The sequence below is a fragment of the Oncorhynchus clarkii genome, unplaced genomic scaffold (assembly GCF_045791955.1).
Source record: "Oncorhynchus clarkii lewisi isolate Uvic-CL-2024 unplaced genomic scaffold, UVic_Ocla_1.0 unplaced_contig_4226_pilon_pilon, whole genome shotgun sequence".
Classification (NCBI taxonomy): domain Eukaryota; kingdom Metazoa; phylum Chordata; class Actinopteri; order Salmoniformes; family Salmonidae; genus Oncorhynchus; species Oncorhynchus clarkii.
Window position 1 is genome coordinate 25441 of NW_027258087.1, and position 24527 is coordinate 49967.

The 24527-nt window shown below is 44.6% G+C and overlaps 13 non-coding genes across 13 annotated transcripts; all 13 read left to right on the forward strand.

The window, feature by feature from the left end:
• Window positions 1–871: 871 nt before the first annotated feature.
• On the forward strand, window positions 872–944 carry trnak-cuu (transfer RNA lysine (anticodon CUU)). The gene has a single exon. It is a non-coding gene; the product is annotated as a tRNA-Lys (tRNA).
• A 951-nt stretch (window positions 945–1895) lies between these two features.
• Window positions 1896–1968, forward strand: trnak-cuu (transfer RNA lysine (anticodon CUU)). Its single transcript has one exon. It is a non-coding gene; the product is annotated as a tRNA-Lys (tRNA).
• A 6820-nt stretch (window positions 1969–8788) lies between these two features.
• trnak-cuu (transfer RNA lysine (anticodon CUU)) lies at window positions 8789–8861 on the forward strand. The gene has a single exon. It is a non-coding gene; the product is annotated as a tRNA-Lys (tRNA).
• A 413-nt stretch (window positions 8862–9274) lies between these two features.
• trnak-cuu (transfer RNA lysine (anticodon CUU)) lies at window positions 9275–9347 on the forward strand. The gene has a single exon. It is a non-coding gene; the product is annotated as a tRNA-Lys (tRNA).
• A 3415-nt stretch (window positions 9348–12762) lies between these two features.
• Window positions 12763–12835, forward strand: trnak-cuu (transfer RNA lysine (anticodon CUU)). Its single transcript has one exon. It is a non-coding gene; the product is annotated as a tRNA-Lys (tRNA).
• A 927-nt stretch (window positions 12836–13762) lies between these two features.
• Window positions 13763–13835, forward strand: trnak-cuu (transfer RNA lysine (anticodon CUU)). Its single transcript has one exon. It is a non-coding gene; the product is annotated as a tRNA-Lys (tRNA).
• A 425-nt stretch (window positions 13836–14260) lies between these two features.
• Window positions 14261–14333, forward strand: trnak-cuu (transfer RNA lysine (anticodon CUU)). The gene has a single exon. It is a non-coding gene; the product is annotated as a tRNA-Lys (tRNA).
• A 3132-nt stretch (window positions 14334–17465) lies between these two features.
• trnak-cuu (transfer RNA lysine (anticodon CUU)) lies at window positions 17466–17538 on the forward strand. Its single transcript has one exon. It is a non-coding gene; the product is annotated as a tRNA-Lys (tRNA).
• Window positions 17539–18452: 914 nt separating this feature from the next.
• Window positions 18453–18525, forward strand: trnak-cuu (transfer RNA lysine (anticodon CUU)). The gene has a single exon. It is a non-coding gene; the product is annotated as a tRNA-Lys (tRNA).
• A 427-nt stretch (window positions 18526–18952) lies between these two features.
• Window positions 18953–19025, forward strand: trnak-cuu (transfer RNA lysine (anticodon CUU)). Its single transcript has one exon. It is a non-coding gene; the product is annotated as a tRNA-Lys (tRNA).
• A 927-nt stretch (window positions 19026–19952) lies between these two features.
• On the forward strand, window positions 19953–20025 carry trnak-cuu (transfer RNA lysine (anticodon CUU)). The gene has a single exon. It is a non-coding gene; the product is annotated as a tRNA-Lys (tRNA).
• A 2417-nt stretch (window positions 20026–22442) lies between these two features.
• trnak-cuu (transfer RNA lysine (anticodon CUU)) lies at window positions 22443–22515 on the forward strand. The gene has a single exon. It is a non-coding gene; the product is annotated as a tRNA-Lys (tRNA).
• A 1646-nt stretch (window positions 22516–24161) lies between these two features.
• trnak-cuu (transfer RNA lysine (anticodon CUU)) lies at window positions 24162–24234 on the forward strand. The gene has a single exon. It is a non-coding gene; the product is annotated as a tRNA-Lys (tRNA).
• Window positions 24235–24527: the final 293 nt, after the last annotated feature.

A 24527-nucleotide genomic window follows, 5' to 3' on the forward strand; every position in this document is an offset into this window, starting at 1 on the left:
AATTTCGAGCAAGCTTTCCACACTGCATAGCTGGTGATACCGAAGGCTATGAATTTGTATTCTATCTCTGCCAGCACTCTGACCTGTCATCTCAATGACATACCTATTACTGGTGAATTGTACTCCTAAATGGATTGAATAAATTATAATTTTCCGGACAAGAAATAGACAGGCAGAGGCTTCAAGAACAATACTTGCTCCTGGTGGGGCTTGAACTCATAACCTTCGCATCTAATTGCTGTATACTGCTGTATAAGTACAACACGCTAACAGATTGCACCACAGGATCCATCAACAACACTCTCACTGATCACCATATTTTGCAGAAACTGGGCTGTACGATATTCGTACCAAGTCAAAAATACTGTTGAGGTACCTGGCTAGCTCAGTCGGTAGAGCATGAGACTCTTAATCTCAGGGTCGTGGGTTCGAGCCCCATGTTAGGTGAATATTTTCTCTGCCGAAGCACCAACTCACTGCGCAAACAACCATCCGCTTGGAATTTCGAGCAAGCTTGCCACACTGCATAGCTGGTGATACAGAAGGCTATGAATTTGTATTCTATCTCTGCCTGCACTCTGACCTGTCATCTCAATGACATGCCTATTACCGGTGAATTGTACTCCTAAATTGATTAAAAAATTATCATTTTCCGGACAAGAAATAGACAGGCAGAGGCTTCAAAGAGAATACTTGCTCCTGGTGGACCTTGAACTCATAACCTTCGCATCTAATTGCTGAATACTCCTGTATGAGTACAACACGCTAACAGATTGCACCACAGGATCCATCAACAACACGCACTGATCACCATATTTTGCAGAAACTGGGATGTAAGATATTCGAACCAACTCAAACTCACCATTGAGGTACCTGGCTAGCTCAGTCGGTAGAGCATGAGACTCTTAATCTCAGGGTCGTGGGTTCGAGCCCCACGTTAGGTGATTATTTTCTCTGCCGAAGCACCAACTCACTTCGCAAACAACCATCCGCTTGGAATTTCGAGCAAGGCTTGCCACACTGCATAGCTGGTAGGTGATTACAGAAGGCTATGAATTTGTAGCTGGTTACAGAAGGCTATGAATTTGTATTCTATCTCTGCCTGCACTCTGACCTGTCATCTCAATGACATACCTATTACCAATGAATTGTACTCCTAAATGGATTGAATAAATTATCATTTTCCGGACAAGAAATAGACAGGCAGAGGCTTCAAGAAGAATACTTGCTCCTGGTGGGCCTTGAACTCATAACCTTCGCATCTAATTGCTGTATACTGCTGTATAAGTACAACACGCTAACAGATTGCACCACAGGATCCATCAACAACACGCACTGATCACCATATTTTGCAGAAACTGGGATGTACGATATTCGAACCAACTCAAAATCACCATTGAGGTACCTGGCTAGCTCAGTCGGTAGAGCATGAGACTCTTAATCTCAGGGTCGTGGGTTCGAGCTCCACGTTAGGTGATTATTTTCTCTGCCGAAGCACCAACTCACTTCACAAACAGCCTGGAGCTTGGAATTTCGAGCAGGCTTGCATAGCTGGTGATACAGAAGGCTGTGAATTTGTATTCTATCTCTTCCTGCACTCTGACCTGTCATCTCAATGACATACCTATTACCAATGAATTGTACTCCTAAATGGATTGAATAAATTATCATTTTCCGGACAAGAAATAGACTAGCAGAGACATCAAGAACAATACTTGCTCCTGGTGGGGCTTGAACTCATAACCTTATCATCTAATTGCTGTATACTGCTGTATAAGTACAACACGCTAACAGATTGCACCACAGGATCCATCAACAACACTCTCACTGATCACCATATTTTGCAGAAACTGGGCTGTAAGATATTCGTACCAAGTCAAAAATACTATTGAGGTACCTGGCTAGCTCAGTCGGTAGAGCATGAGACTCTTAATCTCAGGGTCGTGGGTTCGAGCCCCACGTTAGGTGATTATTTTCTCTGCCGAAGCACCAACTCACTTCGCAAACAGCCATCCGCTTGGAATTTCGAGCAGGCTTGCCAGCCTGCATAGCTGGTGATACAGAAGGCTATGAATTTGTATTCTATCTCTGCCAGCACTCTGACCTGTCATCTCGATGACATACCTATTACCGATGAATTGTACTCCTAAATGGATTGAATAAATTATCATTTTCCGGGAAAGAAATAGACAAGCAGAGGCTTCAAGAACAATTCTTGCTCCTGGTGGGGCTTGAACTCATAACCTTATCATCTAATTGCTGTATACTGCTGTATAAGTACAACACGCTAACAGATTGCACCACAGGATCCATCAACAACACGCACTGATCACCATATTTTGCAGAAACTGGGCTGTACGATATTCAAACCAACTCAAAATCACCATTGAGGTACCTGGCTAGCTCAGTCGGTAGAGCATGAGACTCTTAATCTCAGGGTCGTGGTTTCGAGCCCACGTTAGTTGATTATTTTCTCTGCCGAAGCACCAACTCACTTCGCAAACAACCATCCGCTTGGAATTTCGAGCAGGCTTGCCAGCCTGCATAGCTGGTGATACAGAAGGCTATGAATTTGTATTCTATCTCTGCCTGCACTCTGACCTGTCATCTCAATGACATACCTATTACCAATGAATTGTACATCTAAATGGATTGAATAAATTATAATTTTCCGGACAAGAAATAGACAGGCAGAGGCTTCAAGAAGAAAACTTGATCCTGGTGGGCCTTGAACTCATAACCTTCGCATCTAATTGATGTATACTGCTGTATAAGTAAAACACGCTAACAGATTGCACCACAGGATCCATCAACAACACTCTCACTGATCACCATATTTTGCAGAAACTGGGCTGTACGATATTCAAACCAACTCAAAATCACCATTGAGGTACCTGGCTAGCTCAGTCGGTAGAGCATGAGACTCTTAATCTCAGGGTCGTGGTTTCGAGCCCACGTTAGTTGATTATTTTCTCTGCCGAAGCACCAACTCACTTCGCAAACAACCATCCGCTTGGAATTTCGAGCAGGCTTGCCAGCCTGCATAGCTGGTGATACAGAAGGCTATGAATTTGTATTCTATCTCTGCCTGCACTCTGACCTGTCATCTCAATGACATACCTATTACCAATGAATTGTACATCTAAATGGATTGAATAAATTATAATTTTCCGGACAAGAAATAGACAGGCAGAGGCTTCAAGAAGAAAACTTGATCCTGGTGGGCCTTGAACTCATAACCTTCGCATCTAATTGATGTATACTGCTGTATAAGTACAACACGCTAACAGATTGCACCACAGGATCCATCAACAACACTCTCACTGATCACCATATTTTGCAGAAACTGGGCTGTACGATATTCAAACCAACTCAAAATCACCATTGAGGTACCTGGCTAGCTCAGTCGGTAGAGCATGAGACTCTTAATCTCAGGGTCGTGGTTTCGAGCCCACGTTAGTTGATTATTTTCTCTGCCGAAGCACCAACTCACTTCGCAAACAACCATCCGCTTGGAATTTCGAGCAGGCTTGCCAGCCTGCATAGCTGGTGATACAGAAGGCTATGAATTTGTATTCTATCTCTGCCTGCACTCTGACCTGTCATCTCAATGACATACCTATTACCAATGAATTGTACATCTAAATGGATTGAATAAATTATAATTTTCCGGACAAGAAATAGACAGGCAGAGGCTTCAAGAAGAAAACTTGATCCTGGTGGGCCTTGAACTCATAACCTTCGCATCTAATTGCTGTATACTCCTGTATAAGTACAACACGCTAACAGATTGCACCACAGGATCCATCAACAACACGCACTGATCACCATATTTTGCAGAAACTGGGATGTAAGATATTCGAACCAACTCAAACTCACCATTGAGGTACCTGGCTAGCTCAGTCGGTAGAGCATGAGACTCTTAATCTCAGGGTCGTGGGTTCGAGCTCCACGTTAGGTGATTATTTTCTCTGCCGAAGCACCAACTCACTTCGCAAACAGCCATCCGCTTGGAATTTCGAGCAGGCTTGCCAGCCTGCATAGCTGGTGATACAGAAGGCTATGAATTTGTCTTCTATCTCTGCCTGCACTCTGACCTGTCATCTCGATGACATACCTATTACCGATGAATTGTACTCCTAAATGGATTGAATAAATTATCATTTTCCGGACAAGAAATAGACAGGCAGAGGCTTCAAGAACAATACTTGCTCCTGGTGGGGCTTGAACTCATAACCTTATCATCTAATTAGTGTATACTGCTGTATAAGTACAACACGCTAACAGATTGCACCACAGGATCCATCAACAACACTCTCACTGATCACCATATTTTGCAGAAACTGGGCTGTACGATATTCGTACCAAGTCAAAAATACTATTGAGGTACCTGGCTAGCTCAGTCGGTAGAGCATGAGACTCTTAATCTCAGGGTCGTGGGTTCGAGCCCCGTGTTAGGTGATTATTTTCTCTGCCGAAGCACCAACTCACTGCGCAAACAACCATCCGCTTGGAATTTCGAGCAAGCTTGCCACACTGCATAGCTGGTGATACAGAAGGCTATGAATTTGTATTCTATCTCTGCCTGCACTCTGACCTGTCATCTCAATGACATACCTATTATCGATGAATTGTACTCCTAAATGGATTGAATAAATTATCATTTTCCGGACAAGAAATAGACAGGCAGAGGCTTTAAGAACAATACTTGCTCCTGGTGGGCCTTGAACTCATAACCTTCGCATCTAATTGCTGTATACTGCTGTATAAGTACAACACGCTAACAGATTGCACCACAGGATCCATCAACAACAATCACTGATCACCATATTTTGCAGAAACTGGGATGTACGATATTCGAACCAACTCAAAATCACCATTGCGGTACCTGGCTAGCTCAGTCGGTAGAGCATGTACTTCCGGCGCCGACAGAGATGGCCGCCTCGCTTCGCGTTCCTAGGAAACTATGCAGTTTTTTGTTTTTTTACGTGTTATTTCTTACATTAGTACCCCAGGTCATCTTAGGTTTCATTACATACAGTCGAGAAGAACTACTGAATATAAGATCAGCATCAACTCACCATCAGTACGACCAAGAATATGTTTTTCGCGACGCGGATCCTGTGTTCTGCCTTACAAACAGGACAACGGAGTGGATCCTATGCAGCGACCCAAAAAAACGACTCCGAAAGAGAGGGAAACGAGGCGGTCTTCTGGTCAGACTCCGGAGACGGGCACAGCACACACCACTCCCTAGCATTCTTCTTGCCAATGTCCAGTCTCTTGACAACAAGGTTGATGAAATCCGAGCAAGGGTAGCATTCCAGAGGGACATCAGAGACTGTAACGTTCTTTGCTTCACGGAAACGTGGCTTACTGGAGAGACGCAATCCGAAGCGGTGCAGCCAACAGGTTTCTCCACGCATCGCGCAGACAGGAAAAAACATCTTTCTGGTAAAAAGAGGGGCGGGGGCGTATGCCTTATGACTAACGTGACATGGTGCGATGAAAGAAACATACAGGAACTCAAATCCTTCTGTTCACCTGATTTAGAATTCCTCACAATCAAATGTAGACCGCATTATCTACCAAGAGAATTCTCTTCGATTATAATCACAGCCGTATATATCCCCCCCCAAGCAGACACATCGATGGCTCTGAACGAACTTTATTTAACTCTCTGCAAACTGGAAACAATTTATCCGGAGGCTGCATTCATTGTAGCTGGGGATTTTAACAAGGCTAATCTGAAAACAAGACTCCCCAAATTTTATCAGCATATCGATTGCGCAACCAGGGGAGGAAAGACCTTGGACCATTGTTACTCTAACTTCCGCGACGCATATAAGGCCCTGCCCCGCCCCCCTTTCGGAAAAGCTGACCACGACTCCATTTTGTTGATCCCTGCCTACAGACAGAAACTAAAACAAGAGGCTCCCACGCTGAGGTCTGTCCAACGCTGGTCCGACCAAGCTGACTCCACACTCCAAGACTGCTTCCATCACGTGGACTGGGAGATGTTTCGTATTGCGTCAGATAACAACATTGACGAATACGCTGATTCGGTGTGCGAGTTCATTAGAACGTGCGTTGAAGATGTCGTTCCCATAGCAACGATTAAAACATTCCCTAACCAGAAACCGTGGATTGATGGCAGCATTCGTGTGAAACTGAAAGCGCGAACCACTGCTTTTAATCAGGGCAAGGTGTCTGGTAACATGACCGAATACAAACAGTGCAGTTATTCCCTCCGCAAGGCTATCAAACAAGCTAAGCGCCAGTACAGAGACAAAGTAGAATCTCAATTCAACGGCTCAGACACAAGAGGCATGTGGCAGGGTCTACAGTCAATCACGGACTACAGGAAGAAACCCAGCCCAGTCACGGACCAGGATGTCTTGCTCCCAGGCAGACTAAATAACTTTTTTGCCCGCTTTGAGGACAATACAGTGCCACTGACACGGCCTGCAACGAAAACATGCGGTCTCTCCTTCACTGCAGCCGAGGTGAGTAAGACATTTAAACGTGTTAACCCTCGCAAGGCTGCAGGCCCAGATGGCATCCCCAGCCGCGCCCTCAGAGCATGCGCAGACCAGCTGGCCGGTGTGTTTACGGACATATTCAATCAATCCCTATACCAGTCTGCTGTTCCCACATGCTTCAAGAGGGCCACCATTGTTCCTGTTCCCAAGAAAGCTAAGGTAACTGAGCTAAATGACTACCGCCCCGTAGCACTCACATCCGTCATCATGAAGTGCTTTGAGAGACTAGTCAAGGACCATATCACCTCCACCCTACCTGACACCCTAGACCCACTCCAATTTGCTTACCGCCCAAATAGGTCCACAGACGATGCAATCTCAACCACACTGCACACTGCCCTAACCCATCATGACAAGAGGAATACCTATGTGAGAATGCTGTTCATCGACTACAGCTCGGCATTCAACACCATAGTACCCTCCAAGCTCGTCATCAAGCTCGAGACCCTGGGTCTCGACCCCGCCCTGTGCAACTGGGTACTGGACTTCCTGACGGGCCGCCCCCAGGTGGTGAGGGTAGGCAACAACATCTCCTCCCCGCTGATCCTCAACACTGGGGCCCCACAAGGTTGCGTTCTGAGCCCTCTCCTGTACTCCCTGTTCACCCACGACTGCGTGGCCACGCACGCCTCCAACTCAATCATCAAGTTTGCGGACGACACAACAGTGGTAGGCTTGATTACCAACAACGATGAGACGGCCTACAGGGAGGAGGTGAGGGCCCTCGGAGTGTGGTGTCAGGAAAACAACCTCACACTCAACGTCAACAAAACTAAGGAGATGATTGTGGACTTCAGGAAACAGCAGAGGGAACACCCCCCTATCCACATCGATGGAACAGTAGTGGAGAGGGTAGCAAGTTTTAAGTTCCTCGGCATACACATCACAGACAAACTGAATTGGTCCACTCACACAGACAGCATCGTGAAGAAGGCGCAGCAGCGCCTCTTCAACCTCAGGAGGCTGAAGAAATTCGGCTTGTCACCAAAAGCACTCACAAACTTCTACAGATGCACAATCGAGAGCATCCTGGCGGGCTGTATCACCGCCTGGTATGGCAACTGCACCGCCCTCAACCGTAAGGCTCTCCAGAGGGTAGTGAGGTCTGCACAACGCATCACCGGGGGCAAACTACCTGCCCTCCAGGACACCTACACCACCCGATGTCACAGGAAGGCCATAAAGATCATCAAGGACATCAACCACCCGAGCCACTGCCTGTTCACCCCGCTATCATCCAGAAGGCGAGGTCAGTACAGGTGCATCAAAGCTGGGACCGAGAGACTGAAAAACAGCTTCTATCTCAAGGCCATCAGACTGTTAAACAGCCACCACTAACACTGAGTGGCTGCTGCCAACACACTGACACTGACTCAACTCCAGCCACTTTAATAATGGGAATTGATGGGAAATGATGTAAATATATCACTAGCCACTTTAAACAATGCTACCTTATATAAATGTTACTTACCCTACATTATTCATCTCATACGCATACGTATATACTGTACTCTATATCATCGACGGTATCCTTATGTAATACATGTATCACTAGCCACTTTATACTATACTATGCCACTTTGTTTACATACTCATCTCATTTGTACATACTGTACCCGATACCATCTACTGTATCTTGCCTATGCTGCTCTGTACCATCACTCATTCATATATCCTTATGTACATATTCTTTATCCCCTTACACTGTGTACAAGACAGTAGTTTTGGAATTGTTAGTTAGATTACTTGTTATTACTGCATTGTCGGAACTAGAAGCACAAGCATTTCGCTACACTCGCATTAACATCTGCTAACCATGTGTATGTGACAAATAAAATTTGATTTGATTTGATTTGATTTGATTTGACTCTTAATCTCAGGGTCGTGGGTTCGAGCCCCACGTTAGGTGACTATTTTCTCTGCCGAAGCACCAACTCACTTCGCACACAGCCATCCACTTGGAATTGCGAGCAGGCTTGCCAGCCTGCATAGCTGGTGATACAGAAGGCTATGAATTTGTATTCTATCTCTGCCTGAATTGAAAAAATATCATTTTCCGGACAAGAAATAGACAGGCAGAGGCTTCAAGAACAATACTTGCTCCTGGTGGGGCTTGAACTCATAACCTTATCATCACGCTAACAGATTGCACCACAGGATCCATCAACAACACTCTCACTGATCACCATATTTTGCAGAAACTGGGCTGTACGATATTCAAACCAAGTCAAAATCACCATTGAGGTACCTGGCTAGCTCAGTCGGTAGAGCATGAGACTCTTAATCTCAGGGTCGTGGGTTCGAGCCCCACGTTAGGTGATTATTTTCTCAGCCGAAGCACCAACTCACTTCGCAAACAACCATCCGCTTGGAAATTCGAGCAGGCTTGCCACCCTGCATATCTGGTGATACAGAAGGCTATGAATTTGTATTCTATCTCTGCCTGCACTCTGAATGACATACCTATTACCGATGAATTGTACTCCTAAATGGCTTGAATAAATGATCATTTTCCGGACAAGAAATAGACAGGCAGAGGCTTCAAGAAGAATACTTGCTCCTGGTGGGGCTTGAACTCATAACCTTGTCATCTAATTGCTGTATACTGCTGTAAAAGTACAACACGCTAACAGATTGCACCACAGGATCCATCAACAACACTCACTGATCACCCTATTTTGCAGAAACTGGGATGTACGATATTCAAACCAAGTCAAAATCACCATTGAGGTACCTGGCTAGCTCAGTCGGTAGAGCATGAGACTCTTAATCTCAGGGTCGTGGGTTCGAGCCCCACGTTAGGTGATTCATTTCTCTGCAGAAGCACCAACTCACTTTGCAAACAACCATCCGCTTGGAATTTCGAGCAGGCTTGCCACCCTGGATAGGTGGTGATACAGAAGGCTACGAATTTGTATTCTATCTCTGCCTGCACTCTGACCTGTCATCTCAATGACATACCTATTACCGATTAATTGTACTCCTAAATGGATTGAATAAATGCTCCTTTTCTAGGCAAGAAATAGACAGGCAGAGGATTCAAGAAGAATACTTGCACCTGGTGGGGCTTGAACTCATAACCTTGTCATCTAATTGCTGTATACTGCTGTATAAGTACAACACGCTAACAGATTGCACCACAGGATCCATCAACAACACTCTCACTGATCACCATATTTTGCAGAAACTGGGCTGTACGATATTCGTACCAAGTCAAAACATCTATTGAGGTACTTGGCTAGCTCAGTCGGTAGAGCATGAGACTCTTAATCTCAGGGTCGTGGGTTCGAGCCCCACGTTAGGTGCGTATTTTCTCTGCCGAAGCACCAACTGACTTTGCAAACAGCCATCCGCTTGGAATTTCAAGCAGGCTTGCCACCCTGCATAGCTAGTGATACAGAAGGCTATGAATTTGTATTCTATCTCTGCGTGCACTCTGACCTGTCATCTCAATGACATACCTATTACCAATGAACTGTACTCCTAAATGGATTGAATAAATTATCATTTTCCGGGCAAGAAATAGACATTCAGAGGCTTCAAGAAGAATACTTGCTCCTGGTGGGGCTTGAACTCATAACCTTGTCATCTAATTGCTGTATACTGCTGTATAAGTACAACACGCTAACAGATTGCACCACAGGATCCATCAACAACACGCACTGATCACCATATTTTGCAGAAACTGGGATGTACGATATTCGAACCAACTCAAAATCACCATTGAGGTACCTGGCTAGCTCAGTCGGTAGAGCATGAGACTCTTAATTTTAGGGTCGTGGGTTCGAGCCCCACGTTAGGTGATTATTTTCTCTGCCGAAACACCAACTCACTTCGCAAACAACCATCCGCTTGGAATTTCGAGCAAGCTTTCCACACTGCATAGCTGGTGATACCGAAGGCTATGAATTTGTATTCTATCTCTGCCTGCACTCTGACCTGTCATCTCAATGACATACCTATTATCGATGAATTGTACTCCTAAATGGATTGAATAAATTATAATTTTCCGGACAAGAAATAGACAGGCAGAGGCTTCAAGAACAATACTTGCTCCTGGTGGGGCTTGAACTCATAACCTTATCATCTAATTGCTGTATACTGCTGTATAAGTACAACACGCTAACAGATTGCACCACAGGATCCATCAACAACACTCTCACTGATCACCATATTTTGCAGAAACTGGGCTGTACGATATTCGTACCAAGTCAAAAATACTATTGCGGTACCTGGCTAGCTCAGTCGGTAGAGCATGAGACTCTTAATCACAGGGTCGTGGGTTCGAGCCCCACGTTAGGTGATTATTTTCTCTGCCGAAGCACCAACTCACTTCGCAAACAACCATCCGCTTGGAATTTCGAGCAAGCTTGCCACACTGCATAGCTGGTGATACAGAAGGCTATGAATTTGTATTCTATCTCTGCCTGCACTCTGACCTGTCATCTCAATGACATACCTATTACCGGTGAATTGTACTCCTAAATGGATTGAATAAATTATCATTTTCCGGACAAGACATAGACAGGCAGAGGCTTCAAGAAGAATACTTGCTCCTGGTGGGCCTTGAACTCATAACCTTCACATCTAATTGCTGTATACTGCTGTATAAGTACAACACGCTAACAGATTGCACCACAGGATCCATCAACAACACTCGCACTGATCACCATATTTTGCAGAAACTGGGCTGTACGATATTCGTACCAAGTCAAAAATACTATTGAGGTACCTGGCTAGCTCAGTCGGTAGAGCATGAGACTCTTAATCTCAGGGTCGTGGGTTCGAGCTCCACATTAGGTGATTATTTTCTCTGCCTAAGCACCAACTCACTTCGCAAACAGCCATCCGCTTGGAATTTCGAGCAGGCTTGCCAGCCTGCATAGCTGGTGATACAGAAGGCTATGAATTTGTATTCTATCTCTGCCTGCACTCTGACCTGTCATCTCAATGACATACCTATTACTAATGAATTGTGCTCCTAAATGAATTGAATAAATTATAAATTTCCGGACAAGAAATAGACAGGCAGAGGCTTCAAGAAGAATACTTGCTCCTGGTGGGCCTTGAACTCATAACCTTATCATCTAATTGCTGTATACTGCTGTATAAGTACAACACGCTAACAGATTGCACCACAGGATCCATCAACAACACTCTCACTGATCACCATATTTTGCAGAAACTGGGCTGTACGATATTCGTACCAAGTCAAAAATACTATTGAGGTACCTGGCTAGCTCAGTCGGCAGAGCATGAGACTCTTAATCTCAGGGTCGTGGGTTCGAGCCCCACGTTAGGTGATTATTTTCTCTGCCGAAGCACTAACTCACTTCGCAAACAGCCTGGAGCTTGGAATTTCGAGCAGGCTTGCCAGCCTGCATAGCTGGTGATACAGAAGGCTATGAATTTGTATTCTATCTCTGCCTGCACTCTGACCTGTCATCTCAATGACATACCTATTATTAATGAATTGTGCTCCTAAATGAATTGAATAAATTATAAATTTCCGGACAAGAAATAGACAGGCAGAGGCTTCAAGAAGAATACTTGCTCCTGGTGGGCCTTGAACTCATAACCTTATCATCTAATTGCTGTATACTGCTGTATAAGTACAACACGCTAACAGATTGCACCACAGGATCCATCAACAACACTCTCACTGATCACCATATTTTGCAGAAACTGGGCTGTACGATATTCGTACCAAGTCAAAAATACTACTGAGGTACCTGGCTAGCTCAGTCGGCAGCGCATGAGACTCTTAATCTCAGGGTCGTGGGTTCGAGCCCCACGTTAGGTGATTATTTTCTCTGCCGAAGCACTAACTCACTTCGCAAACAGCCTGGAGCTTGGAATTTCGAGCAGGCTTGCATAGCTGGTGATACAGAAGGCTGTGAATTTGTATTCTATCTCTTCCTGCACTCTGACCTGTCATCTCAATGACATACCTATTACCAATGAATTGTACTCCTAAATGGATTGAATAAATTATCATTTTCCGGACAAGAAATAGACAGGCAGAGGCTTCAAGAAGAATACTTGCTCCTGGTGGGCCTTGAACTCATAACCTTCGCATCTAATTGCTGTATACTGCTGTATAAGTACAACACGCTAACAGATTGCACCACAGGCTCCATCAACAACACGCACCGATGACCATATTTTGCAGAAACTGGGATGTACGATATTCGAACCAATTCAAAATCACCATTGAGGTACCTGGCTAGCTCAGTCGGTAGAGCATGAGACTCTTAATCTCAGGGTCGTGGGTTCGAGCCCCACGTTAGGTGATTATTTTCTCTGCCGAAACACCAACTCACTTCGCAAACAACCATCCGCTTGGAATTTCGAGCAAGCTTGCCACACTGCATAGCTGGTGATACAGAAGGCTATGAATTTGTATTCTATCTCTGCCTGCACTCTGACCTGTCATCTCAATGACATACCTATTACCGGTGAATTGTACTCCTAAATGGATTGAATAAATTATCATTTTCCGGACAAGAAATAGACAGGCAGAGGCTTCAAGAACAATACTTGCTCCTGGTGGAGCTTGAACTCATAACCTTCGCATCTAATTGCTGTATACTGCTGTATAAGTACAACACGCTAACAGATTGCACCACAGGATCCATCAACAACACTCTCACTGATCACCATATTTTGCAGAAACTGGGCTGTACGATATTCGTACCAAGTCAAAAATGCTATTGAGGTACCTGGCTAGCTCAGTCGGTAGAGCATGAGACTCTTAATCTCAGGGTCGTGGGTTTGAGCCCCACGTTAGGTGATTATTTTCTCTGCCGAAGCACCTACTCACTTCGCAAACAGCCATCCGCTTGGAATTTCGAGCAGGCTTGCCACACTGCATAGCTGGTGATACAGAAGGCTATGAATTTGTATTCTAGCTCTGCCTGCACTCTGACCTGTCATCTCAATGACATACCTACTACCAATGAACTGTAATCCTAAATGGTTTGAATAAATTATCATTTTCCGGACAAGAAATAGACAGGCAGAGGCTTCAAGAAGAATATTTGCTCCTGGTGGGGCTTGAACTCATAACCTTGTCATCTAATTGCTGTCTACTGCTGTATAAGTACAACACGCTAACAGATTGCACCACAGGATCCATCAACAACACTCTCACTGATCACCATATTTTGCAGAAACTGGGCTGTACGATATTCGTACCAAGTCAAAAATACTACTGAGCTACCTGGCTAGCTCAGTCGGTAGAGCATGAGACTCTTAATCTCAGGGTCGTGGGTTCGAGCCCCACGTTAGGTGATTATTTTCTCTGCCGAAGCACCAACTCACTTCGCAAACAGCCATCCGCTTGGAATTTCGAGCAGGCTTGCCACACTGCATAGCTGGTGATACAGAAGGCTATGAATTTGTATTCTATCTCTGCCTGCACTCTGACCTGTCATCTCAATGACATACCTATTACCGATGAATTGTACTCCTAAATGGATTGAATAAATTATCATTTTCCGGACAAGAAATAGACAGGCAGAGGCTTCAAGAAGCATACTTGCTCCTGGTGGGCCTTGAACTCATAACCTTCACATCTAATTGCTGTATACTGCTGTATAAGTACAACACGCTAACAGATTGCACCGCAGGATCCATCAACAACACGCACTGATCACCATATTTTGCAGAAACTGGGCTGTACGATATTCGTACCAAGTCAAAAATACTATTGACGTACCTGGCTAGCTCAGTCGGTAGAGCATGAGACTCTTAATCTCAGGGTCGTGGGTTCGAGCCCCACGTTAGGTGATTATTTTCTCTGCCGAAGCACCAACTCACTTCGCAAACAACCATCCGCTTGGAATTTCGAGCAAGCTTGCCACACTGCATAGCTGGTGATACAGAAGACTATGAATTTGTATTCTATCTCTGCCTACACTCTGACCTGTCATCTCAATGACATACCTATTACCGGTGAATTGTACTCCTAAATGGATTGAATAAATTATCATTTTCCGGACAAGAAATAGACAGGCAGAGGCTTCAAGAACAATACTTGCTCCTGGTGGAGCTTGAACTCATAACCTTATCATCTAATTGCTGTATACTGCTGTATAAGTACAACACGCTAACAGATTGCACCACAGGATCCATCAACAACACTCTCACTGATCACCATATTTTGCAGAAACTGGGCTGTACGATATTCGAACCAACTCAAAATCACCATTGAGGTAACTGGCTAGCTCAGTCGGCAGAGCATGAGACTCTTAATCTCAGGGTCGTGGGTTCGAGCTCCACGTTAGGTGATTATTTTCTCTGCCGAAGCCAACTCACTTCGCAAACATTCTGGAGCTTGGAATTACGAGCAGGCTTGCATAGCTGGTGATCCAGAAGGCTGTGAATTTGTATTCTATCTCTTCCTGCACTCTGACCTGTCATCTCAATGACATACCTATTACCAATGAATTGTACTCCTAAATGGATTGAATAAATTATCATTTTCCGGACAAGAAATAGACAGGCAGAGGCTTCAAGAAGAATACTTGCTCCTGGTGGGCCTTGAACTCATAACCTTCGCATATAATTCAAATCAAATCAAATCAAATCAAATTTATTTATATAGCCCTTCGTACATCAGCTGATATCTCAAAGTGCTGTACAGAAACCCAGCCTAAAACCCCAAACAGCAAGCAATGCAGGTGTAGAAGCACGGTGGCTAGGAAAAACTCCCTAGAAAGGCCAAAACCTAGGAAGAAACCTAGAGAGGAACCAGGCTATGTGGGGTGGCCAGTCCTCTTCTGGCTGTGCCGGGTGGAGATTATAACAAAACATGGTCAAGATGTTCAAATGTTCATAGATGACCAGCATGGTCGAATAATAATAAGGCAGAATAGTTGAAACTGGAGCAGCAGCACAGTCAGGTGGACTGGGGACAGCAAGGAGTCATCATGTCAGGTATTCCTGGGGCATGGTCCTAGGGCTCAGGTCAGTTGAAACTGGAGCAGCAGCACAGCCAGGTGGACTGGGGACAGCAAGGAGTCATCATGTCAGGTAGTCCTGGGGCATAGTCCTAGGGCTCAGGTCCTCCGAGAGAGAGAAAGAGAGAAGGAGAGAATTAGAGAACGCACACTTAGATTCACACAGGACACCGAATAGGACAGGAGAAGTACTCCAGCAAACTGACCCTAGCCCCCCGACACATAAACTACTGCAGCATAAATACTGGAGGCTGAGACAGGAGGGGTCAGGAGACACTGTGGCCCACTCCGAGGACACCCCCGGACAGGGCCAAACAGGAAGGATATAATTGCTGTATACTGCTGTATAAGTACAACACGCTAACAGATTGCACCACAGGATCCATCAACAACACTCTCACTGATCACCATATTTTGCAGAAACTGGGCTGTACGATATTCGTACCAAGTCAAAAATGCTATTGAGGTAACTGTCTAGCTCAGTCGGTAGAGCATGAGACTCTTAATCTCAGGGTCGTGGGTTCGAGCTCCACATTAGGTAATTATTTTCTCTGCCGAAGCACCAACTCACTTCGCAAACAGCCATCCGCTTGGAATTTCGAGCAGGCTTGCCAGCCTGCATAGCTGGTGATACAGAAGGCTATGAATTTGTATTCTATCTCTGACTGCACTCTGACCTGTCATCTCAATGACATACCTATTACCAATGAATTGTACTCCTAAATGGATTGAATAAATTATAATTTTCCGGACAAGAAATAGACAGGCAGAGGCTTCAAGAAGAATACTTGTTCCTGGTGGGCCTTGAACTCATAACCTTATCATCTAATTGCTGTATACTGCTGTATAAGTACAACACGCTAACAGATTGCACCACAGGATCCATCAACAACACTCTCACTGATCACCATATTTTGCAGAAACTGGGCTGTACGATATTCGTACCAAGTCAAAAATACTATTGAGGTACCTGGCTAGCTCAGTCGGCAGTGCATGAGACTCTTAATCTCAGGGTCGTGGGTTCGAGCCCCACGTTAGGTGATTATTTTCTCTGCCGAAGCACTAACTCACTTCGCAAACAGCCTGGAGCTTGGAATTTCGAGCAGGCTTGCATAGCTGGTGATACAGAAGGCTGTGAATTTGTATTCTATCTCTTCCTGCACTCTGACCTGTCATCTCAATGACATACCTATTACCAATGAATTATACTCCTAAATGGATTGAATAAATTATCATTTTCCGGACAAGAAATAGACAGGCAGAGGCTTCAAGAAGAATACTTGCTCCTGGTGGGCCTTGAACTCATAACCTTCGCATCTAATTGCTGTATACTGCTGTATAAGTACAACACGCTAACAGATTGCACCACAGGATCCATCAACAACACTCTCACTGATCACCATATTTTGCAGAAACTGGGCTGTACGATATTCGTACCAAGTCAAAAATACTGTTGAGGTACCTGGCTAGCTCAGTCGGTAGAGCATGAGACTCTTAATCTCAGGTTCGTGGGTTTGAGCCCCACGTTAGGTGATTATTTTCTCTGCCGAAGCACCAACTCACTTCGCAAACAGCCATCCGCTTGGAATTTCGAGCAGGCTTGCCACACTGCATAGCTGGTGATACAGAAGGCTATGAATTTGTATTCTATCTCTGCCTGCACTCTGACCTGTCATCTCAATGACATACCTATTACCGATGAATTGTACTCCTAAATGGATTGAATAAATTATCATTTTCCGGACAAGAAATAGACAGGCAGAGGCTTCAAGAACAATACTTGCTCCTGGTGGGGCTTGAACTCATAACCTTATCATCTAATTGCTGTATACTGCTGTAGAAGTACAACACGCTAACAGATTGCACCACAGGATCCATCAACAACACTCTCACTGATCACCATATTTTGCAGAAACTGGGCTGTACGATATTCGTACCAAGTCAAAAACACTATTGAGGTACCTGGCTAGCTCAGTCGGTAGAGCATGAGACTCTTAATCTCAGGGTCGTGGGTTCGAGCCCCACGTTAGGTGATTATTTTCTCTGCCGAAGCACCAACTCACTTCGCAAACAGCCATCCGCTTGGAATTTCGAGCAGGCTTGCCAGCCTGCATAGCTGGTGATACAGAAGGCTATGAATTTGTATTCTATCTCTGCCTGCACTCTGACCTGTCATCTCAATGACATACCTATTACTAATGAATTGTGCTCCTAAATGAATTGAATAAATTATAAATTTCCGGACAAGAAATAGACAGGCAGAGGCTTCAAGAAGAATACTTGCTCCTGGTGGGCCTTGAACTCATAATCTTATCATCTAATTGCTGTATACTGCTGTATAAGTACAACACGCTAACAGATTGCACCACAGGATCCATCAACAACACTCTCACTGATCACCATATTTTGCAGAAACTGGGCTGTACGATATTCGTACCAAGTCAAAAATACTATTGAGGTACCTGGCTAGCTCAGTCGGCAGAGCATGAGGCTCTTAATCTCAGGGTCGTGGGTTCGAGCCCCACGTTAGGTGATTATTTTCTCTGCCGAAGCACTAACTCACTTCGCAAACAGCCTGGAGCTTGGAATTTCGAGCAGGCTTGCATAGCTGGTGATACAGAAGGCTGTGAATTTGTATTCTATCTCTTCCTGCACTCTGACCTGTCATCTCAATGACATACCTATTACCAATGAATTGTACTCCTAAATGGATTGAATAAATTATCATTTTCCGGACAAGAAATAGACAGGCAGAGGCTTCAAGAAGAATACTTCCTGGTGGGCCTTGAACTCATAACCTTCGCATCTAATTGCTGTATACTGCTGTATAAGTACAACACGCTAACAGATTGCACCACAGGCTCCATCAACAACACGCACCGATGACCATATTTTGCAGAAACTGGGATGTACGATATTCGAACCAACTCAAAATCACCATTGAGGTACCTGGCTAGCTCAGTCGGTAGAGCATGAGACTCTTAATCTCAGGGTCGTGGGTTCGAGCCCCACGTTAGGTGATTATTTTCTCTGCCGAAACACCAACTCACTTCGCAAACAACCATCCGCTTGGAATTTCGAGCAAGCTTGCCACACTGCATAGCTGGTGATACAGAAGGCTATGAATTTGTATTCTATCTCTGCCTGCACTCTGACCTGTCATCTCAATGACATACCTATTACCGGTGAATTGTACTCCTAAATGGATTGAATAAATTATCATTTTCCGGACAAGAAATAGACAGGCAGAGGCTTCAAGAACAATACTTGCTCCTGGTGGAGCTTGAACTCATAACCTTCGCATCTAATTGCTGTATACTGCTGTATAAGTACAACACGCTAACAGATTGCACCACAGGATCCATCAACAACACTCTCACTGATCACCATATTTTGCAGAAACTGGGCTGTACGATATTCGAACCAAGTCAAAATGACTATTGAGGCACCTGGCTAGCTCAGTCGGTAGAGCATGAGACTCTTAATCTCAGGGTCGTGGGTTCGAGCCCCACGTTAGGTGATTATTTTCTCTGCCGAAGCACCAACTCACTTCGCAAACAACCATCTGCTTGGAATTTCGAGCAAACTTGCCACACTGCATAGCTGGTGATACAGAAGGCTATGAATTTGTATTCTATCTCTGCCTGCACTCTGACCTGTCATCTCAATGACATACCTATTACCGATGAATTGTACTCCTAAATGGATTGAATAAATTATCCTTTTCCGGACAAGAAATAGACAGGCAGAGGCTTCAAGAACAATACTTGCTCCTGGTGGGGCTTGAACTCATAACCTTATCATCTAATTGCTGTATACTGCTGTATAAGTACAACACGCTAACAGATTGCACCACAGGATCCATCAACAACACTCTCACTGATCACCATATTTTGCAGAAACTGGGCTGTACGATATTCGTACCAAGTCAAAAATACTATTGAGGTACCTGGCTAGCTCAGTCGGTAGAGCATGAGACTCTTAATCTCAGGTTTGTGGGTTTGAGCCCCACGTTAGGTGATTATTTTCTCTGCCGAAGCACCAACTCACTTCGCAAACAGCCATCCGCTTGGAATTTCGAGCAGGCTTGCCACACTGCATTGCTGGTGATATAGAAGGCTATGAATTTGTATTCTAGCTCTGCCTGCACTCTGACCTGTCATCTCAATGACATACCTACTACCAATGAACTGTAATCCTAAATGGTTTGAATAAATTATCATTTTCCGGACAAGAAATAGACAGGCAGAGGCTTCAAGAAGAATATTTGCTCCTGGTGGGGCTTGAACTCATAACCTTGTCATCTAATTGCTGTATACTGCTGTATAAGTACAACACGCTAACAGATTGCACCACAGGATCCATCAACAACACTCTCACTGATCACCATATTTTGCAGAAACTGGGCTGTACGATATTCGTACCAAGTCAAAACTACTTTTGAGGTACCTGGCTAGCTCAGTCGGTAGAGCATGAGACTCTTAATCTCAGGGTCGTGGGTTCGAGCCCCACGTTAGGTGATTATTTTCTCTACCGAAGCACCAACTCACTTCGCAAACAGCCATCCGCTTGGAATTTCGAGCAGGCTTGCCACACTGCATAGCTGGTGATACAGAAGGCTATGAATTTGTATTCTATCTCTGCCTGCACTCTGACCTGTCATCTCAATGACATACCTATTACCGGTGAATTGTACTCCTAAATGGATTGAATAAATTATCATTTTCCGGACAAGACATAGACAGGCAGAGGCTTCAAGAAGAATACTTGCTCTTGGTGGGCCTTGAACTCATAACCTTCACATCTAATTGCTGTATACTGCTGTATAAGTACAACACGCTAACAGATTGCACCACAGGATCCATCAACAACACTCGCACTGATCACCATATTTTGCAGAAACTGGGCTGTACGATATTCGTACCAAGTCAAAAATAATATTGAGGTACCTGGCTAGCTCAGTCGGTAGAGCATGAGACTCTTAATCTCAGGGTCGTGGGTTCGAGCTCCACATTAGGTGATTATTTTCTCTGCCGAAGCACCAACTCACTTCGCAAACAGCCATCCGCTTGGAATTTCGAGCAGGCTTGCCAGCCTGCATAGCTGGTGATACAGAAGGCTATGAATTTGTATTCTATCTCTGCCTGCACTCTGACCTGTCATCTCAATGACATACCTATTACTAATGAATTGTGCTCCTAAATGAATTGAATAAATTATAAATTTCCGGACAAGAAATAGACAGGCAGAGGCTTCAAGAAGAATACTTGCTCCTGGTGGGCCTTGAACTCATAACCTTATCATCTAATTGCTGTATACTGCTGTATAAGTACAACACGCTAACAGATTGCACCACAGGATCCATCAACAACACTCTCACTGATCACCATATTTTGCAGAAACTGGGCTGTACGATATTCGTACCAAGTCAAAAATACTATTAAGGTACCTGGCTAGCTCAGTCGGCAGAGCATGAGACTCTTAATCTCAGGGTCGTGGGTTCGAGCCCCACGTTAGGTGATTATTTTCTCTGCCGAAGCACTAACTCACTTCGCAAACAGCCATCCGCTTGGAATTTCGAGCAGGCTTGCCACACTGCATAGCTGGTGATACAGAAGGCTATGAATTTGTATTCTATCTCTGCCTGCACTCTGACCTGTCATCTCAATGACATACCTATTACCGGTGAATTGTACTCCTAAATGGATTGAATAAATTATCATTTTCCGGACAAGACATAGACAGGCAGAGGCTTCAAGAAGAATACTTGCTCTTGGTGGGCCTTGAACTCATAACCTTCACATCTAATTGCTGTATACTGCTGTATAAGTACAACACGCTAACAGATTGCACCACAGGATCCATCAACAACACTCGCACTGATCACCATATTTTGCAGAAACTGGGCTGTACGATATTCGTACCAAGTCAAAAATAATATTGAGGTACCTGGCTAGCTCAGTCGGTAGAGCATGAGACTCTTAATCTCAGGGTCGTGGGTTCGAGCTCCACATTAGGTGATTATTTTCTCTGCCGAAGCACCAACTCACTTCGCAAACAGCCATCCGCTTGGAATTTCGAGCAGGCTTGCCAGCCTGCATAGCTGGTGATACAGAAGGCTATGAATTTGTATTCTATCTCTGCCTGCACTCTGACCTGTCATCTCAATGACATACCTATTACTAATGAATTGTGCTCCTAAATGAATTGAATAAATTATAAATTTCCGGACAAGAAATAGACAGGCAGAGGCTTCAAGAAGAATACTTGCTCCTGGTGGGCCTTGAACTCATAACCTTATCATCTAATTGCTGTATACTGCTGTATAAGTACAACACGCTAACAGATTGCACCACAGGATCCATCAACAACACTCTCACTGATCACCATATTTTGCAGAAACTGGGCTGTACGATATTCGTACCAAGTCAAAAATACTATTAAGGTACCTGGCTAGCTCAGTCGGCAGAGCATGAGACTCTTAATCTCAGGGTCGTGGGTTCGAGCCCCACGTTAGGTGATTATTTTCTCTGCCGAAGCACTAACTCACTTCGCAAACAGCCTGGAGCTTGGAATTTCGAGCAGGCTTGCATAGCTGGTGATACAGAAGGCTGTGAATTTGTATTCTATCTCTTCCTGCACTCTGACCTGTCATCTCAATGACATACCTATTACCAATGAATTGTACTCCTAAATGGATTGAATAAATTATCATTTTCCGGACAAGAAATAGACAGGCAGAGGCTTCAAGAAGAATACTTGCTCCTGGTGGGCCTTGAACTCATAACCTTCGCATCTAATTGCTGTATACTGCTGTATAAGTACAACACGCTAACAGATTGCACCACAGGCTCCATCAACAACACGCACCGATGACCATATTTTGCAGAAACTGGGATGTACGATATTCGTACCAACTCAAAATCACCATTGCGGTACCTGGCTAGCTCAGTCGGTAGAGCATGAGACTCTTAATCTCAGGGTCGTGGGTTCGAGCCCCACGTTAGGTGATTATTTTCTCTGCCGAAGCACCAACTCACTTCGCAAACAACCATCCGCTTGGAATTTCGAGCAAGCTTGCCACACTGCATAGCTGGTGATACAGAAGACTATGAATTTGTATTGTATCTCTGCCTACACTCTGACCTGTCATCTCAATGACATACCTATTACCGGTGAATTGTACTCCTAAATGGATTGAATAAATTATCATTTTCCGGACAAGAAATAGACAGGCAGAGGCTTCAAGAACAATACTTGCTCCTGGTGGAGCTTGAACTCATAACCTTATCATCTAATTGCTGTATACTGCTGTATAAGTACAACACGCTAACAGATTGCACCACAGGATCCATCAACAACACTCTCACTGATCACCATATTTTGCAGAAACTGGGCTGTACGATATTCGAACCAACTCAAAATCACCATTGAGGTAACTGGCTAGCTCAGTCGGCAGAGCATGAGGCTCTTAATCTCAGGGTCGTGGGTTCGAGCTCCACGTTAGGTGATTATTTTCTCTGCCGAAGCACCAACTCACTTCGCAAACATTCTGGAGCTTGGAATTACGAGCAGGCTTGCATAGCTGGTGATCCAGAAGGCTGTGAATTTGTATTCTATCTCTTCCTGCACTCTGACCTGTCATCTCAATGACATACCTATTACCAATGAATTGTACTCCTAAATGGATTGAATAAATTATCATTTTCCGGACAAGAAATAGACAGGCAGAGGCTTCAAGAAGAATACTTGCTCCTGGTGGGCCTTGAACTCATAACCTTCGCATCTAATTCAAATCAAATCAAATCAAATCAAATTTATTTATATAGCCCTTCGTACATCAGCTGATATCTCAAAGTGCTGTACAAAAACCCAGCCTAAAACCCCAAACAGCAAGCAATGCAGGTGTAGAAGCACGGTGGCTAGGAAAAACTCCCTAGAAAGGCCAAAACCTAGGAAGAAACCTAGAGAGGAACCAGGCTATGTGGGGTGGCCAGTCCTCTTCTGGCTGTGCCGGGTGGAGATTATAACAAAACATGGTCAAGATGTTCAAATGTTCATAGATGACCAGCATGGTCGAATAATAATAAGGCAGAATAGTTGAAACTGGAGCAGCAGCACAGTCAGGTGGACTGGGGACAGCAAGGAGTCATCATGTCAGGTATTCCTGGGGCATGGTCCTAGGGCTCAGGTCAGTTGAAACTGGAGCAGCAGCACAGCCAGGTGGACTGGGGACAGCAAGGAGTCATCATGTCAGGTAGTCCTGGGGCATAGTCCTAGGGCTCAGGTCCTCCGAGAGAGAGAAAGAGAGAAGGAGAGAATTAGAGAACGCACACTTAGATTCACACAGGACACCGAATAGGACAGGAGAAGTACTCCAGATATAACAAACTGACCCTAGCCCCCCGACACATAAACTACTGCAGCATAAATACTGGAGGCTGAGACAGGAGGGGTCAGGAGACACTGTGGCCCACTCCGAGGACACCCCCGGACAGGGCCAAACAGGAAGGATATAATTGCTGTATACTGCTGTAAAAGTACAACACGCTAACAGATTGCACCACAGGATCCATCAACAACACGCACTGATCACCATATTTTACAGAAACTTGGATGTACGATATTCCAACCAACTCAAAATCACCATTGAGGTACCTGGCTAGCTCAGTCGGTAGAGCATGAGACTCTTAATCTCAGGGTCGTGGGTTCGAGCCCCACGTTAGGTGATTATTTTCTCTGCCGAAACACCAACTCACTTCGCAAACAACCATACGCTTGGAATTTCGAGCAAGCTTGCCACACTGCATAGCTGGTGATACCGAAGGCTATGAATTTGTATTCTATCTCTGCCTGCACTCTGACCTGTCATCTCAATGACATACCTATTACCGATGAATTGTACTCCTAAATGGATTGAATAAATTATCATTTTCCGGACAAGAAATAGACAGGCAGAGGCTTCAAGAACAATACTTGCTCCTGGTGGGGCTTGAACTCATAACCTTATCATCTAATTGCT